Source organism: Cupressus sempervirens, chromosome 7 (genome assembly GCF_028749045.1).
Source record: "Cupressus sempervirens isolate cs-2001-9-10 chromosome 7, ASM2874904v1, whole genome shotgun sequence".
In the NCBI taxonomy this organism is placed as follows: Eukaryota; Viridiplantae; Streptophyta; class Pinopsida; order Cupressales; family Cupressaceae; genus Cupressus; species Cupressus sempervirens.
The window spans coordinates 198,326,222-198,341,945 of NC_143124.1; positions in this window are offsets into that span (position 1 = coordinate 198,326,222).

Below are 15,724 nucleotides of genomic sequence, written 5' to 3' on the forward strand. Positions count from 1 at the left end.
AGCTATTAGAGATGGACTTTTATTTTTCAATAGCATGGAAACATAACGGAATCTATTTCCATGAGAAGCAAATAAGGAAACCAAATTAGAATTCAATTTCAAAATGATCATTGGCGAACACAAATCTAATTAACAAACCAAATAATTATACAAATCGGTTATTGCTCTAATAGTTTGTATATTTGTAGCTGATATTTGAAGTATCCGTTCGACACTAGAAAAGAATGCTGATGTAGACTTGGAGGTGCCTACGTGGAGAGGTGTGACTCACGAAGAGGACATAACCTTCCAGTTGTCAGTTGGAGTCCTATCACGCTGAATTGGGCTCCATAGAGATAAAGGTAAGAACAAGAGAAAACAATAATTTTTTAAATTAATGATGCATGAGATTGTGATGATTCTTAGGATTCTCCTCTTTCTGTTCCACTATTCATGAGCTTGAGGTTGCCTACTGTTTTTAATTTTTTATAAATAGTTAATAAATTATCCTGCGTTGTTGTGGTGTCTATTCTAACATGGTGATCTTGTATGGTGCTCCTTTTTTTAATTATATAATTTCAATATTAGTTAACAAAAAATAGGGTCAAAATTATTTCAAATCAAGGAAAGATCCAAACTCATAACTCAATATCAATTACTAGCTATATGTTCTAAAAGATAAAACACAACAGTTTCAACAACTACATGGGCTGTAGAATTTTTTTCTAAAATGTAGAAAAAGAACTGACTTGATAAGAAAATGTATAAAAATATGTACTATCATAATAGAAGAATATATACTAAAGCGGAAGACTTATTTTGATTCATTGCAATCAAGTCAATCAGCACTATTGAATAACTGATTGATAATTTTTAGGGAAGATAACAGATCAGTAGGAAAATCCACTTCAGTAATCTTAGGCTTGATATGTAGGAAACAGGGCAAAATAATTTCTTTTTATCAGAGAGCATTTTCACAAAGACCTGTTCCTCTAAAAGGAAAATTTTGCAACCATGAATTTAATGAAACGGGTGGTTTTATTCTAACTAAATATGAGAGCTATTAAATATCCAAATTGACTTATCTCTTTATTTCTAAGCAAAAAAGATATTTCAGTGCATGATTACAAGGCTGAAACGACTATATGAAGACGTGCAAGGGGTGAATAAGGGAATAGGAGGACAAGTTAATTGTGAAGCAGCTATTAAGGATAAAATTTGAGCTGAAAAGTCAAACAGCACAATCAGTGGTAAGAACTAAAACTATATCTCCTATCATTGCATCTGTTTGTTTTAAGAAAACCATTCAGAAATATATTCAATTGACTCTAGCAGCTATTTAACCCTATTCTATTGTTTTCGAAGTGAAAATTGCTGTCTTATTATATTCTCTATTGAATTTTCAATCACAACAAAATTTCGGGGCTCTAATTAAGTTTTCAAGTGCGGAAGGACAAGTAGTGCACTCCTTTAATTTTCAGTTTTTACACTTCTACTAAAACTAGGAAAAATATGAACCATATTAGTCAAAGAGACACTATTCTCTCCGATAAAGAGGTGAATTATTTTGTCCAGTTTCTTTTTATGTCTCTTATCCTAATGGGATTCATGCTTCAAATCAAATGAATGAGAGGTATTTAATTGTATATAATTACATTTATTGTTGGATTGATACTCCCATCGATTACATTTTCATATTGGGACACAACTGCATGTAAATTTTGTTATGTAATTGTTCCTCTATAAATCGCCACTTCTCTACCACATTCGTCGCATCCGAATTACAACCCGCTTGGACATCATCAAAGGTAACTTTTTTAATGTAATTTTTTTCTGTAACATGAGGAATAGAGGAGCAGAAGTGGGCGGCTGCTAGTTTTTAGCTATTGAACTGAAATGTGACTGTAGTGATAATGTTGCTGTAGAGAAACTTTTGCATATAGTCAGGATTCCTTACACTTCGAATTATTTTCGTTTTATGGTCGTTTTTCCTTAGTGTGATGATTTTTTATTGGCCAATGTGCTGCGCAGTGTGTGAAAGCAGTTCCTGTTTGAGCAAACCTTGGTTATAATGACTGGTTTTGAAGGTACAGAGAAACGATTAGAGATGGAGTTCCAGTTCATTACCGGAGCAAGGGCGTCATCGAATGGTTTCAGAAGTCTGAGCTAGGCAAAGTTGAGCACAATTTTGCATAGTAGTCCATTGTGACATAGTAGCCAACATGAGCAATGGAAGTTTTGACTCGTATATGCTACAGAAGTCGTTGAATATCAAAGGCTGTAGATTCAGCAGGGGAAACTTCATTTTCCATGCAGCCCACTTCCCCATTCTCACCACCAGAGCATCTTATGTAATGAGGAACGATCTCCGCCAACTCCAACATGGAATGGCATGTGTATTCCCTGTCAAAGATGAGGATTCGTTGTTGACTCCCAACTACACGTTGGAGGTTTGCATGAGCGATCTTGACAAAGGGGCAGCTAACCATTTCTTCGGCAAGACCGCTGATGAGATGAGAGTAGCATCGGGTATTGACACTCTCATTCACAACTCATCTGCACTTCCATTTTTTAACATATGGGACCTTTATTGTGAAATTTTCAAAGTAAATTTAAAAGTTCAACATTTACGTTATCTATAGTTTTAATTTGATACCATTTAATTTCAACCTTATAGAATTAACTGAATATTGTGAAATGTTATGTTATGCCTACCAATCTCTTTTGATTCCTTTCAATCTAATTTTTTTTTATTAGATCTTTGTATTTCCATCTTTTAAAATAACTCTTACGCGGGTTCATTTCACACTAGGGATGCCATTTAAGATGATATATAGGGTCTTGGCTTCAATAATATCAGTGGTTGCTTTTTTCTAACAATACAGTATAGTTATGATGAGTATGTATAGACTTTTTGGGGTGCTTTATCTGAAAATAATCAATATCTTCCTTTTGATCAATAAGGCATTATTAAACAAGAGCTCATTTGTCGAAGGACAATGAACTCCTCCAAACTCAGCAGCTAACCCTCATATTTTGGTAACAAATCCTTCATATTTTAAACAACAAATCTATGGATCTGAAAGAGGAGAAACAGATAATAAGGAATGAGAGAAATTATGCACGAAATAAATGTAAATATAAACTTCAAAATATACAACCAATCTGCTACAACAAATTTGGGAAAAGATTCTTTATTGATGCCCACCAAATGAACTACATTTATTTGACTATATAAGAATTTCTCACTATAGATGATGGGAGATCTCACCTATTTATTACATGTAAATAGAAGACATTTATTTTTGAACTTGTTGCAAACACCCTTGACTAATTCCTAACTAAATGAAAGACACTAGTTATGAAGGTGATTAATCCTGCATGAGAAATATTTAATCCGTGAAATAACTATGACTCTTGTGTATTGACTATGACTTATGCATGTTGTTATTATTTTTGAAGTCTTTCTTATTCTATTCGGTCCATGCAAACTGATCTAGAACCATTGGTTAAGCAATTGCATGAAGAAATTATACCATCCATTACTATTTCTTAATTTCTACTTCAAAAGATATTATGTGCACTACTCTTCATCAATCAATTTTGAAATAGTTTTTAGTCTACCTTGTTGATGATCACAAAATTTCCCAAGTAGTTTCTAATAACAAAAAAAACTGATCAGCATACCAATTATTAAATCTTCAAATTTAGATCAAACTTAAGAAATCCCATCATTCCCTTGGGATGTTCTAACCACAGGCTCTAAAAAGCTTGATATTAGGTGTCAAACCCTTCTATTTTCTAAACACCTCATATTGAGCCACATTATGGGTTCTTCAGGGATTCAAAGCTTTACTAAATCTAAAACTTTAGTTACTCTTCCAATGGCTTTGGCTTTGTCCAACTATTGCTGAAAATTTTCAAAACCTAAATTTAGAACTTCCTACAAAATTAATTTCGATAAACGTCTTTCTAGATCATCAATCTAAACTCTCAAATAATTTCTAATTTTCCTTTAACCTTCAAAATTTTCCCAATTTCTACTATTACTTATACTTGAACATTTGTACCTAAACATGTTTTTAATCATACCTATAATCTTCTGTCATCTCAACCAAAGTTCCATTCCCAGTTGATGTCAATGGAATCATTCTTTGTCTTTCCATTCCAAGATTTGTTAGATCATAATGAATTTTCAAACAACAAATATTTTTGTATACCAAAAATTAGTAGACTTCTCTAAGATATTATATTCATGAGATCCAATATATTATAAACCTTGAATGACAACTTAGAGCTCCCTATCTATAATGTGCGAGAGCTATGAGATTGTGGCTCTCAAATTAACATAGTGTGCAACCCTTTCAAGGTGCACCATAGAATGGGAGAATCCAAGATAGAGACAGAATGCTATTATCCAAGAATCAAGAGTATGAAATGAAAATGCATGTTATTTTAAATAAAATTTAAGATGCAATTTAATTAGAATAAAGAGTAACCAAGCCTCCTATTTAGTGGATATGAGCTAAACTAGAGCATAAATGCAAAACTAAGCTAAGAATGCCATGAAGCTATAATGCAAGAAATAATATTAAGATGGAAGATGAGTGCTCTATGAAATTCAATGGTCCAAACTCACAAAGAAAACCTACAACATAACAATATCATGAGAGTGTAAGATTGAGAGAATGAGGAGAGAGCCTTCATGTAAAGAAAACCATATGATAGGTATTTAGAAACAAAATCCAACACTCGAGAATGCATCTTGTTGACACATGAGCACAAGAATCTCACCTAATAAATATCAATGGATAACATTAATAGGTAAAATTTGTGTGGAGGAGAGTAAGAGTTACTTTGAACATAAAGATTCCTCTCACATAGAAAAGTGTGTCCCTCATGTGTAGACAAAAAAAAATTGATTTTATTTTCAAAATAGGAATAATATTAATTTATGTCCACACTTAGAATAAGTGGGATTTTAGGGATTTTATTTAATAATTAAAAGAGAGAGTTATTTGAATTGAACAAGAGGCTTAGGATAATGTGGTTGAACCTATTGTTGAAAAAATTTATCTTTTAATAAAGAGAAATAAATAAGAACTTCTATGCCCAAAATTCACAAAAAAAATATAGTTTCCCAATAGTTGAGGAATCTTAACTTCTTCAATTCCTCTTTGAATTTTGGTAAGTTTTAGTTAGATAGAGGGATAATCTAATAAATAATAATTAAATAAACAAGAACAAATGAATGGAGAGAATGTGCAGTTTCTCTATCAATTACTTCTTAAAGAACATTCAAAACTGATACTCATTTAACATAAGAAGGATTATCTACCATTAAAAGGAATTTCAATAGTTCAATATTGATTCAATACTAAATCAATAATGAGTAGATTCAAAGCACACAATCATCAAACATTCAAACTTTTCCAATTCCAAAAAGAACAATATTGTTCAGATACAATGTTGGAACTTAAATCATTTGCATAGAAATAATAAACTTAGATAAAAAATGGTCACAGTATGATAACCATAAAAAATTTCCAAACCTAAATGCTACTGAGTTTCAGACTTAAATTGAAAGTTATCCAAGAATCTCCCTGAAAACTCGATTCTCAGTTAGTTAAAAGTAGTTATGAAAACCAACGTAAGGGTATGTAGACCCAGAAATTAACTTTTTTAAAACATAAACCAAACATTTTAAAAGAATTTAAAAGAAAACACTAGTCATCCACCAATTGGTCAAGCGGTTCTTCTTCCTCTTCATCTTCATCATCACCCTATCCACATGCAAGCTTCCACATTGTGAATGCATTGATGAATTCAGTCATGGAAGTTGTATTTAGGCTCTTAATGCTTTGTCATTAGTTCTTCCTTATATCTTTAGCTAGCCTCATCTTATTCACAGTATCTAAATAACTAGGAAGTCACAGAGTTTACATGTCTGACATTATCTCACTCTTGGCCACCTTGGAGAGATCAAATGATGTAAGATCAATTTTATCTTTCACAAAATTCATGTGCTCTTCATATTCTTTGATTATGGTCTCCACATCAAAACCTCCTTCTTTAAGAGGAGTGGACAAGGCTAAGCCGATGGACTGGAAGTCTCTGCTTACATTTTCAAGTAGTGTTTTGAATTCCTTTTCACAAGACTACATTTTGGAAATAGAAAAAGTGTATTTGGACAACCTCTAGGCTCTATTCTTTCTTGGAACTTGGATCAATCCTGCATTCACATGCTACAATAGGTTTTTCTTTAGAAAACTTTCTAGTATGTAATCTCCTACCTCTACCAACTGGGTTACCATAGCTGAGAATTTCTTGACTTCACCTTTCCAAACTGCTGACTAAATGTGAGATTCATCAAGTGTGTCCCCAGCTAGAAAAATAATTTTATGTAGATTTCACATGAGTTTAGTAACTTGACTTGTTACTAGGCTAATCCAACTAAACACAGTTGCCATCATCATCTTTCCTTTCTTTAAGTCTTCTATTGATTGTTAATTTTTAGGGGCGCTAGAGTCAAAGATAAGTCACGATTGGTCACCAGGAACAAAACTTTGACATTTTAGTGAATTTATATATTCAGCCATAGCATTATTCTCAGTTTTCAATTTCTTCTTTTCAATCCCATCATCCTGTGATTGTAGCACAATTTGTTTGGCAGATGCTTCCACCCAATATTCCTTTGTTCATAGTTCATCACTGTCAAATATATGCATGTGATTTCAAAAGTGTTTAGATCCAATTTATCAATTCCCTCTTTTTTATTGTAGGTGACCACTTTAGCTATACTCCTCCCTGTTCTAGTATCAAATGTTATTTTGGTTGTCCATTTAGTCCTTTTAGGTTTTGGGGCCTTCTTAGTGTGTTTTCTCACAATTTCATCAATAGGAAAGGAAATAGGAACCAAACTCCTCTTCCTATTTACTAAAGCTATGAGCCAGTTAGGAGTAGCAATATCTTGCTGCAATTAAGTACCTTTTCCAGGGATGTTTACAACTTGTATCCTTGGAGGAGACAAACCCATTATCATTTGGAGTCTCTAGCTATTGTCAATAAGTTCACCACCTAGGTCTTTATTTTGCTCATTGTAGACTTGGATTACCTGATGAAGTGCTATAGGTACTAACATCTTGGTCTTCTTTTTAGAATAGACTTTTTTGTGCAAGATGTGGATTATGGATCTTCTTCTTAGAAATCCTTGGCAACCTTTTGGTATCTGCAATTGTGAGATCAATATTAGAAATAGGGTCAATTTGGTCACTAGTGCATGTGTCCTCTTTCATTCTAAACTAAGACTTTGTCTTTTCAATCACATTTTTTGTTCTTCCAAGAATATTATCCTCTTCTTTAGAGTTCCAATTATAGCGACCGTGTTAGAATTTATTGGTTCAATTTCTTGGGGGATTGGGGTATCTACTTTGTCTTCTTCTCTGTCTTTAATATCTATAACCAGCTTCAATTGAAATAGACAAACTTGTGCACTAGTGAACCTTGATGACTCTCTTCTTCTCACCTCCAACTCATCTGCACAATTTTGCCAAAAATCTTCTACATTAGGGACATGTACAATCTTTGCATGAGTGTCAAATGGGCTATGAATAATTCTTTTTTTGTCAAAATCTGATGTACCTTGATAGAAGCCAACACCAAGCTTAATCAAGTCATAGCTTATACATGTTGCATCTTCCATGCTTCCTTATGTCAATTTTCCTAGCTTAAGTGGGAAAATAATATCACAAACCCCTTTAGATGAGAATTTGTTTATCACAACAATTAATTGTTGAGCCACCTCTATGAGGACAAAGAAATCAAGGGTGAACCTAGGAAGGCATATAGGTTCTTCATCAAAACCCCCAACCCTCAAATAAGGAAATATAGAGAATTGGATGTACAGACTATCGAAAGATTGAATGAGCTTTTGAAACTCAAGGAGCAATCTATGGTGCAAGGGGCTTTTCAAATCAGAACATAATTTTCCAAAGAAGATGTCATGGACCCTTCTAAAGTCTTCTAGAGCTCAATCCTTATGCAACATGAGACAATAATGATAGATGGTGATGTTGTGAGTGTAGGGTTCATGGGGTAAATGTTGTAAATCCTAAGTTCTAGCTAGCATATACATCAAATAAGATGACATAAAGAGGTTCTTTTTCAAATTTAGAGCACCCTTTAGCTGATTTCTTAGAAAGCTAACTATTATTTCTACCTATTCTAGAAATTGTGAGCCTTTTAAGACAGTTTGAATATAAAAATACATCCAATCTTCAAAGATAGAGACTTTGGGAGGCCCATAAATTCTATGCAATAGAACCATTATGCTTGGACCTAAATGGTCATTTGGTGTTTCTTTAAGGTTTTGGGTAGCCTAGAACCACCTTTGTAGAAATATTTAGTCAAGCTCTTCGCTATGGAATTTCTATAGACATTCACTTCCTCAGAAAATCTAGTCGTGGACAATGCAGGGGTCAAGTCAACAAATTGTCATTCCTCTAAGTGAAATAAATTGGATGCAATTTTTGCATTAACACTAAACAACATGCTTCCATCTTTCTTCAATATATTCCCTGTAGACACATTATACATATGAATACACTCTTGAATTAGCTATTGACAAGGTTAGGTTGTTGAGAAAGTGGAGGCCATGAGGAGGTTATTATCCAGAACTTCAATGGAAAAAGGTTTTTCAAGTCCCTCACATAATCTCTCTACAACACCCCCCAAATCAACTCCTAATAGGTTTGTGTTAGATAATATAGGTGATTTACATTGCAAACTATGAGTATTCCCAAATAAGCGTCGTGTAGACTTCATGATTTAGGAATTTTACTTGTATTTGAAAACAAAGGAACAACCACAATTATGGTTCACTTAATAAGTGGGAGAAAAATAACTAGAGAGATGAAGGGTTACCTGAAGAGTGATGACCATTATAGATATGGAAGAAGCTTTGCTCTCTCCAATTTTCTCATGACTGATTATTTTAGACAGAAAATAAATTTTATAATTTTTAAAAGGTAAAGCCTTCCTCATATACATCTAGAAAATAGGGAATAGTCATTAATTATGTGGAGGACATAATTAATTTTTGCATGTTGTGAGGGTAGGGGGATGGGACAAATTTTCAAATGATTAATGTCTTTTGCATGTACCAAATCCTTATTTCCACACTACCAAATCAAGGTTCTAGCATGATTATTTATGATTACTTTGCTTCAACCATTAATTATTGCAATTACTCTAGATCATGCCATCACCCATGACATATCAGTTGGGCCCACCAAGAAACATTATCTTTGAGAACCAGACACAGTGTTGAACTTGTGAACTAGTTTAATTGGTACAAAGGTTCAAGGTAGCTTCATGCTATCTAAACTTGGTACAAAGAGTACAAAAGTTTCAAGGAGTACAAGAAGTTTAAATTTTATACCAAGAAACTTTTCGAACTATTTGTAATATGATTTTGGAATGATCACTCCTGATGAAGGTTTTCCAAGGAAAAGACTTGGTCAACAATAGGCTTGAAGGAAAATAATATAGATAGGATGAGGTTCACTGAAAATTGATTATTTGCAACATAAGACCAAGGGGAAGGTAGAACCAACGGTTCAAAAGTAAACAATGAAAGCAAGAGTGAACTGAAAAGAAGAAAAATGATGACTCTGAAAAATTCTAAACTAACACTAGCTCTACCTAGGGACTAGTTTTCACTTGAAAAATAGAGAACACAAAAACTTTGATTGGTAGCCCTAAAGAAAGGAACAAAAATGAAGAACAAAAAGAAAAAAAGACAAAAACAAAGTAGGAACCTAGGCTAGGTATAAACAAAAAGCACCATTAACCATCAAAATTTGAACAATTTTAAATGTTTTCCATTATAAGTATATGGAAGGATCTCAGCATCTAGCTATGGGGTAAGGGCACCAAGTTGTGGTGCCAAAAGGGGGGTATAAGTGTCCACATTTTTTTTGAAATCAAAAATTTTTGAACTTCGACAAGAATTTGATGATAGTTACGCTCAAAATTTTAAGATATGACAAAAACAAAAGTAGTAGTCCTTTGAATCTAGTTTCTAAACTACTAATTTTTTTTCAAAATGGCTTAGCTTTAGCTCCATAAAAAAGGGGACCACATAAGTGGTACTATTTATTTATAAATAACATAACACAGTGCAAAGTCTGGGCCCACTTAATTTTTAACTCTTTTTTTGAAAATTTTAACCACTATAGTCAAAAGTTACCTAACATTGTGTAGTTTATCCCAAATTTTTAAGGTAATTTTATAATATTTACTTTTTAAATAAATTTTAATTGGACACATCCCAAAAATGTGAAATATCTATGTGCTCCCCCTTTAAATGATTGAAAACTAATCTAAAATCAAAACTTCTTTTTTTCAAAGTGTGTATAATGGAGTCTAGCTTCTAAAAAACTAAGTTGTTGTGAAATTTGATGAACGAGCTAAAATCTACAGCCCAATTAGTACACGTTGGTTTTTGACAAAAAATGGGCATACATTCAAAAAAAATTATTGTTGAAAGGTTTGAAATAGTTCAAATAACACAGAGATCTACAATGTCATGTAACTTGATTTTATCAATGCTCAACCACAAGGAAACTTGAAGGAGAGCACACGAAAAAATCAATCATTTTTTGTATGTTTCTAGCAAAACATGTCTCACACTAGTTTAGAGACTCCAAACCTTTGTGTTGGATCCCCAAGGCAAAAACAAGCCTTAGGCTTGGTAGAATCCAAAGCTTTAAATAGCATGTGTGCTTAATAATGCCTGCACACTATAGCACACACATGCTATTTAAAGCAATTTTAAATTTAGGCTTTCATAGAATGTCCGTGCTTTAGTGCATACACACTCTAAAAGCTTGGATTTCAATAGAGAGGGAAAGAGAGAAGGTGAGAGGGTAGAGAATGAGAGAGATTAGAGGATAGGGAGAGAGTAGGATGTGGGATAGGGAGAGAGGGAGAGAGAAATAGAAAGAGAGAGTACGAGATCAGAGAAGGTGAGATAGGGAGGGGGGGGCAGAGAGAGAGAGAGGGGGGGGGGTGGTTTTTTGTGTGTGTGAGAGAGAGAAGGGTATGAGGGAGAGAGAGAGAGGGGAAGAGAGGGAGAGGGAGAGAGTAGGGGGTGGGGGGGAGAGAGAGAGAGAGAGAGAGAGAGAGAGAGAGAGAGAGAGAGAGAGAGAGAGAGTAGGGGATAGGAGAGGAGGGAGAGGGAGGGAGAGAGAGTGTGTGTTTTTGAGAGAGAGGGAGGTATGGGAGTGTGTGTGAGAAAGAGAGTAGGGGATGAGAGAGAGTGTGAGAGAGAGTAGGGGTGGAAAAGAGAGAGTAGGAGATGGGAGAGAGAGAGTGAGAGAGAGTAGGGGATGAGATGAGAGAGAGTAAGGGGTGGGAGAGAGAGTAAGACAGAGAGTAGGGAATGGGAGAAAGAGAATGTGTGAGTTATAGAGAGTAGGTTGTGGGAGAGGGAGTGGGAGAGGGAGAGTGAGAGAGAGGATGGGAGAGAGAGCAGGGTGGGATGGGCGTGTGTGTGTGTGTGTGTGTGTGTGTGTGTGTGAGAGAGAGAGAGAGAGAGAGAGAGAGAGAGAGAGAGATTAGGGGATGGATAATGTGAGAGAGAGAGAGAGAGAGAGAGAGAGAGAGAGAGGGGTTGGGAGAGAGAGAGTAAGGGGTGGGGGAGAGAGAGAGAGAGAGAGAGAGAGGGGGGGCGGGGGAGGGGATGGGAGAGGGTGGGATAGGGAGAGATAGATTTTTCAAATAGTGTGTGTGCACTATAGTGCATGCACACTTTAGAGGGCATATGCACTATATGAAAACTCAAAAAATAGTCATAATGAAAGTTTGGGTCCCTACTAATCCATATTATATTTTTTGCTTGTTGTGTGTTCTATTGTTCTGATGCAAAACATAGGTTTCATGCCATTGGAAGTCAGCAAGCACCATATTCAATCATTGGATACACTATTTTTAGGCTTTCTGGACATTCTTTCATTCTATTTGAAGCTAGCAAATACCAAATTCAATATAGAGATAACTTTGATTAAATATTCTTTGTTACTATTTAATAAGCTATATAGTCCTTTTTAAATGTTCTTGTTAACTATACAGAGACAACTTTGATTATTATTTGACAAGTTGTTTAATATATAGTGAATTCATTGAAATTTGCATGTTTGAATAAATTTTTATTTGGAAATGGTTAGAAATTTGTGAAGTTGTTTAATATATATTGTCTATTCATTGAAATAATTGTAATTTGTATATGTATTTGAATGATTTATAGTTTACAAATTGTAAGTAATTCAAATATTTGAATAATTTGACATATAGAAATCATCATCATGCCAAGGAAAAAACTAAAAAGTCAAACAACCGAAGAGAGAGAGAGAGAGAGAGAGAGAGAGAGAGAGATATTTGGCAATTAAAAGAGATAAAATGAAACTACTATGCGAACAAAAAAATTTGCAAAGAAATAATGAAGAATTGTCTTTCCAAGAGGAACAAGAATCATCGATACAAAGAAATAAAGAGGAACAATTGGAAAGAAAAAGAGAACAAATGAGATTGTTATGCTCAAGAAGACAATTGAATTGTGAAGCTACACCATCTTCCAATGTCAGAGTCATATCATCATCTCATGTTGAAAAGATGCTAATTTGTACATTCAACAATGTACACACTCCATCATGTCATGTTCAAGGAACAACATCAACATATCAAGTAGGTGATATTCCACTTTTTGCATCTTATTGCCAAGGCACATCATCTTCAGTTCAAGGTATGCAAGACACTCAACCTTATTTTGACGTTCAGAATGTTGAGGGAATGGAAGACATTATAACACCTTCAATAATTCATTTTTGAAGACCAAAATATTTGATTGATATTGATACTAATATTTTTAAATCAATGCTTGACAAGATGAGCAAGCATACTTATCATAGATAAGTTAATCGTATGTGGAGATTATTCTTTGAAGAATTAAATATTATAGGTCAAAGCCAATTATTTGTTGAAATATTGAGGAATTTGAAATTTAGGCTTATCATGAAGATTATTGGGCTAAGAATGGTGGATGATTCAAATGACAAAAGAATTGTAAAGAATCTAAGGAGTGCTTATGAAAAAGTGGGTTCTAAATCACAGACCAAAGATAGTAGTATCACAAGATGAGTACTTACATTGAAAATAGTAAGTACCCAAATGAAGCAAGCTCCACTCATGAGAAAGACAAGAAAAACATTGAAAATTGGTAGAGGTACTCTAAGGAGAGCCATGCTAAGGTGTTAGAGATTGGAAGATCCAACAAAACAATGAGTTATGAACATTTAGTGATAGACTATAGTGAAAGGATAAAGAAATTAGTGAAGCTTTGAAAACATTGATAGAAGATTTATGGAAAAATAACACACATGTTTCCCTTAATCAAATATTGGTAGCAAAAATCACAACCCACATGTGAAACATTTTTTGGACTCAACTTAGACACAATTTTTTGCAAAGTTTATTGGTATGTATCCTCAAATTCAAATAAGTTAAAGATATTTTGAGATGGGTAAACCTATTTATGTGAAGATAAATCACACACACACACACACAACTTGTTTTAGATTACGGTAAAAATAGGTTTTGAAGGGACCCCAAAACCCTTTCACATCCTCAAAAACAAAAAAGCAAGACAACCATCAAGAAAAGAGTCCTTAAACCTACTAAAAGCAGCACCAAAATCAGGTTTTATAGGGACTTGAAACCACTTACATAGTCCAATTAAAGAACCTAGGTTCTACAAGGACCTAGAACCTCCAATACAGTTTTAAACTAAAAACTAGAAAACAGGACCAAACACAGGAGCCAGATGTAACAACCAGCAAAAAGGACCTGAACAGGAACCCAACTAGAAAAGAAGACCCAAAGAAACTATTGCAGTTCCGTGATCATCTTAACTACCTCCTTACCAATCATAGTCGTATCCTGGATGGAGTTAGCAGACAGAGAAGTAGCAACAATCAAGGCTTTCTTCCTCAAACTTTGTCTTGTCCTCTTGCTAGGACCCTCTGAAGATATGGTTCCTTCATTTTCTCTTTTGCCCAGGCTTACCGCTACAGCACAGATGCTTGAAGTATGCTACTCCATTTTTGCTCCACTTTTCTTGATAAGCATTCTAAGATTCTTCTCATAATCCTTAAGTTTTTTTGGGATGTCTCCCATTTGCACCTCCAAGTATTTGATAATAGCCCAGTCAACCTCCTAGTTATGTTGCAAATTTTCCACTTTCTTCTTCAACCCCATTATTTCATTATAAATCCAATAATCGACTTGGAGGAAAGAATCAACTTTATGTTTGGTAGAATGCAAGAAGGAAAGCTTGGTTTCCCTCTCTGGGGAGTCACCCATGTATTCAACAATGGAATGTGGCGGGGACACAACTTTATCAATTTCTTCTTCCCCATCCAACGACTCCTCCTCTCTAGTCTCCACAGGGTCATGTTGACTAGGGACCTCCTTATCTTGTCCCTCAATCTCCTTTGCAGGAGTGGAAACCTTCCCCATGTTTTCCTCCTCACTCATAATGGCTAGATCATCAATTAAATTATCCTTATCTTTATCACCTCCTCTGGACACAGTCTGAGTACCCTCATTATTAGACTTGCTCTATTTTGAGTTATCCTTAGTTGTTTCTTCCTTTTTCCATTTTTCATTTTTTCCTTTCATTCCCAGATAATCTTCCAAGTTAGAGCTAAACTCCCCAACATTTGTTCCTTCCTCTTCCTCTAGGACATCCTTATCTAAACCTTTAGTACTCTTTGCCTTAGAATCCTCTTCAATAATTTTTCTTCGAGAGCTAGAGGGTTTCAGTTTTGCCTTCTCTTTCTCTTTAACATTCTCATCAATTTTACATTTTTTATGGATTGATTATCCTTATGTTTTCCAGTGGATGGAGACAAAGAAATGGATTTATTTTTACAAAACCCTCAATGAGAAAAATTAGACCTTCATGTAAGATGGGTCGTGACTCTTTCTTTCTATGGGCATACAAGCTTTGAAGCAAAGCGAAATGCAAATATAAAGGGAAGGAAATTATGTCCTTATACCTAAAATGGTTAAGAAAGACAAAGTGGAATTTGTGCACTCTTTTATTCCTACCATCAAGGATAAAGTACTCATTGATACAACCAAGCACATCATACCAAATATCTTTAATCTGTTGCACATCAAAGAAGTCTCCATTCTTCTCCAATTGGTTCTCCTCAGCATCCATCTTCGAGAATTTATTGTAGGCTGCATTGGAAATGCTGGTCTATTTTGAGAATTTAATACCTTCCATGGGGAGCCCAGTAACCTTGGCAATGAATTCCTTAGTAAGATTCACAGTGACTCTATGGAGAGTAACTTTGTCATCGACCCAATTTTTGAAGAAGGCGGTGGTGACATGGGGTTTGAATCCATGCAAACACTCTAGAAAACTGACCACCTTCCCTTTCTGGAGAATCTTCCAAACATCCTGCCTAATCTTCCAGTCATCACATTTTTTGGGCTCCTGCTTTCTCAGTTCACCCCCCATTTTATAGAGAAAACAAAAAACTAGAGACACCCAAATACCGATCATAGAGAGGATGAAATGAGACCAAATTTTTGTAACTCAAAATTGAGGTCACCTTTTCAATGATACATGCAGGGAGCACATAACCTTCACATGAATATACCTCCTTAGGAAAGGTAA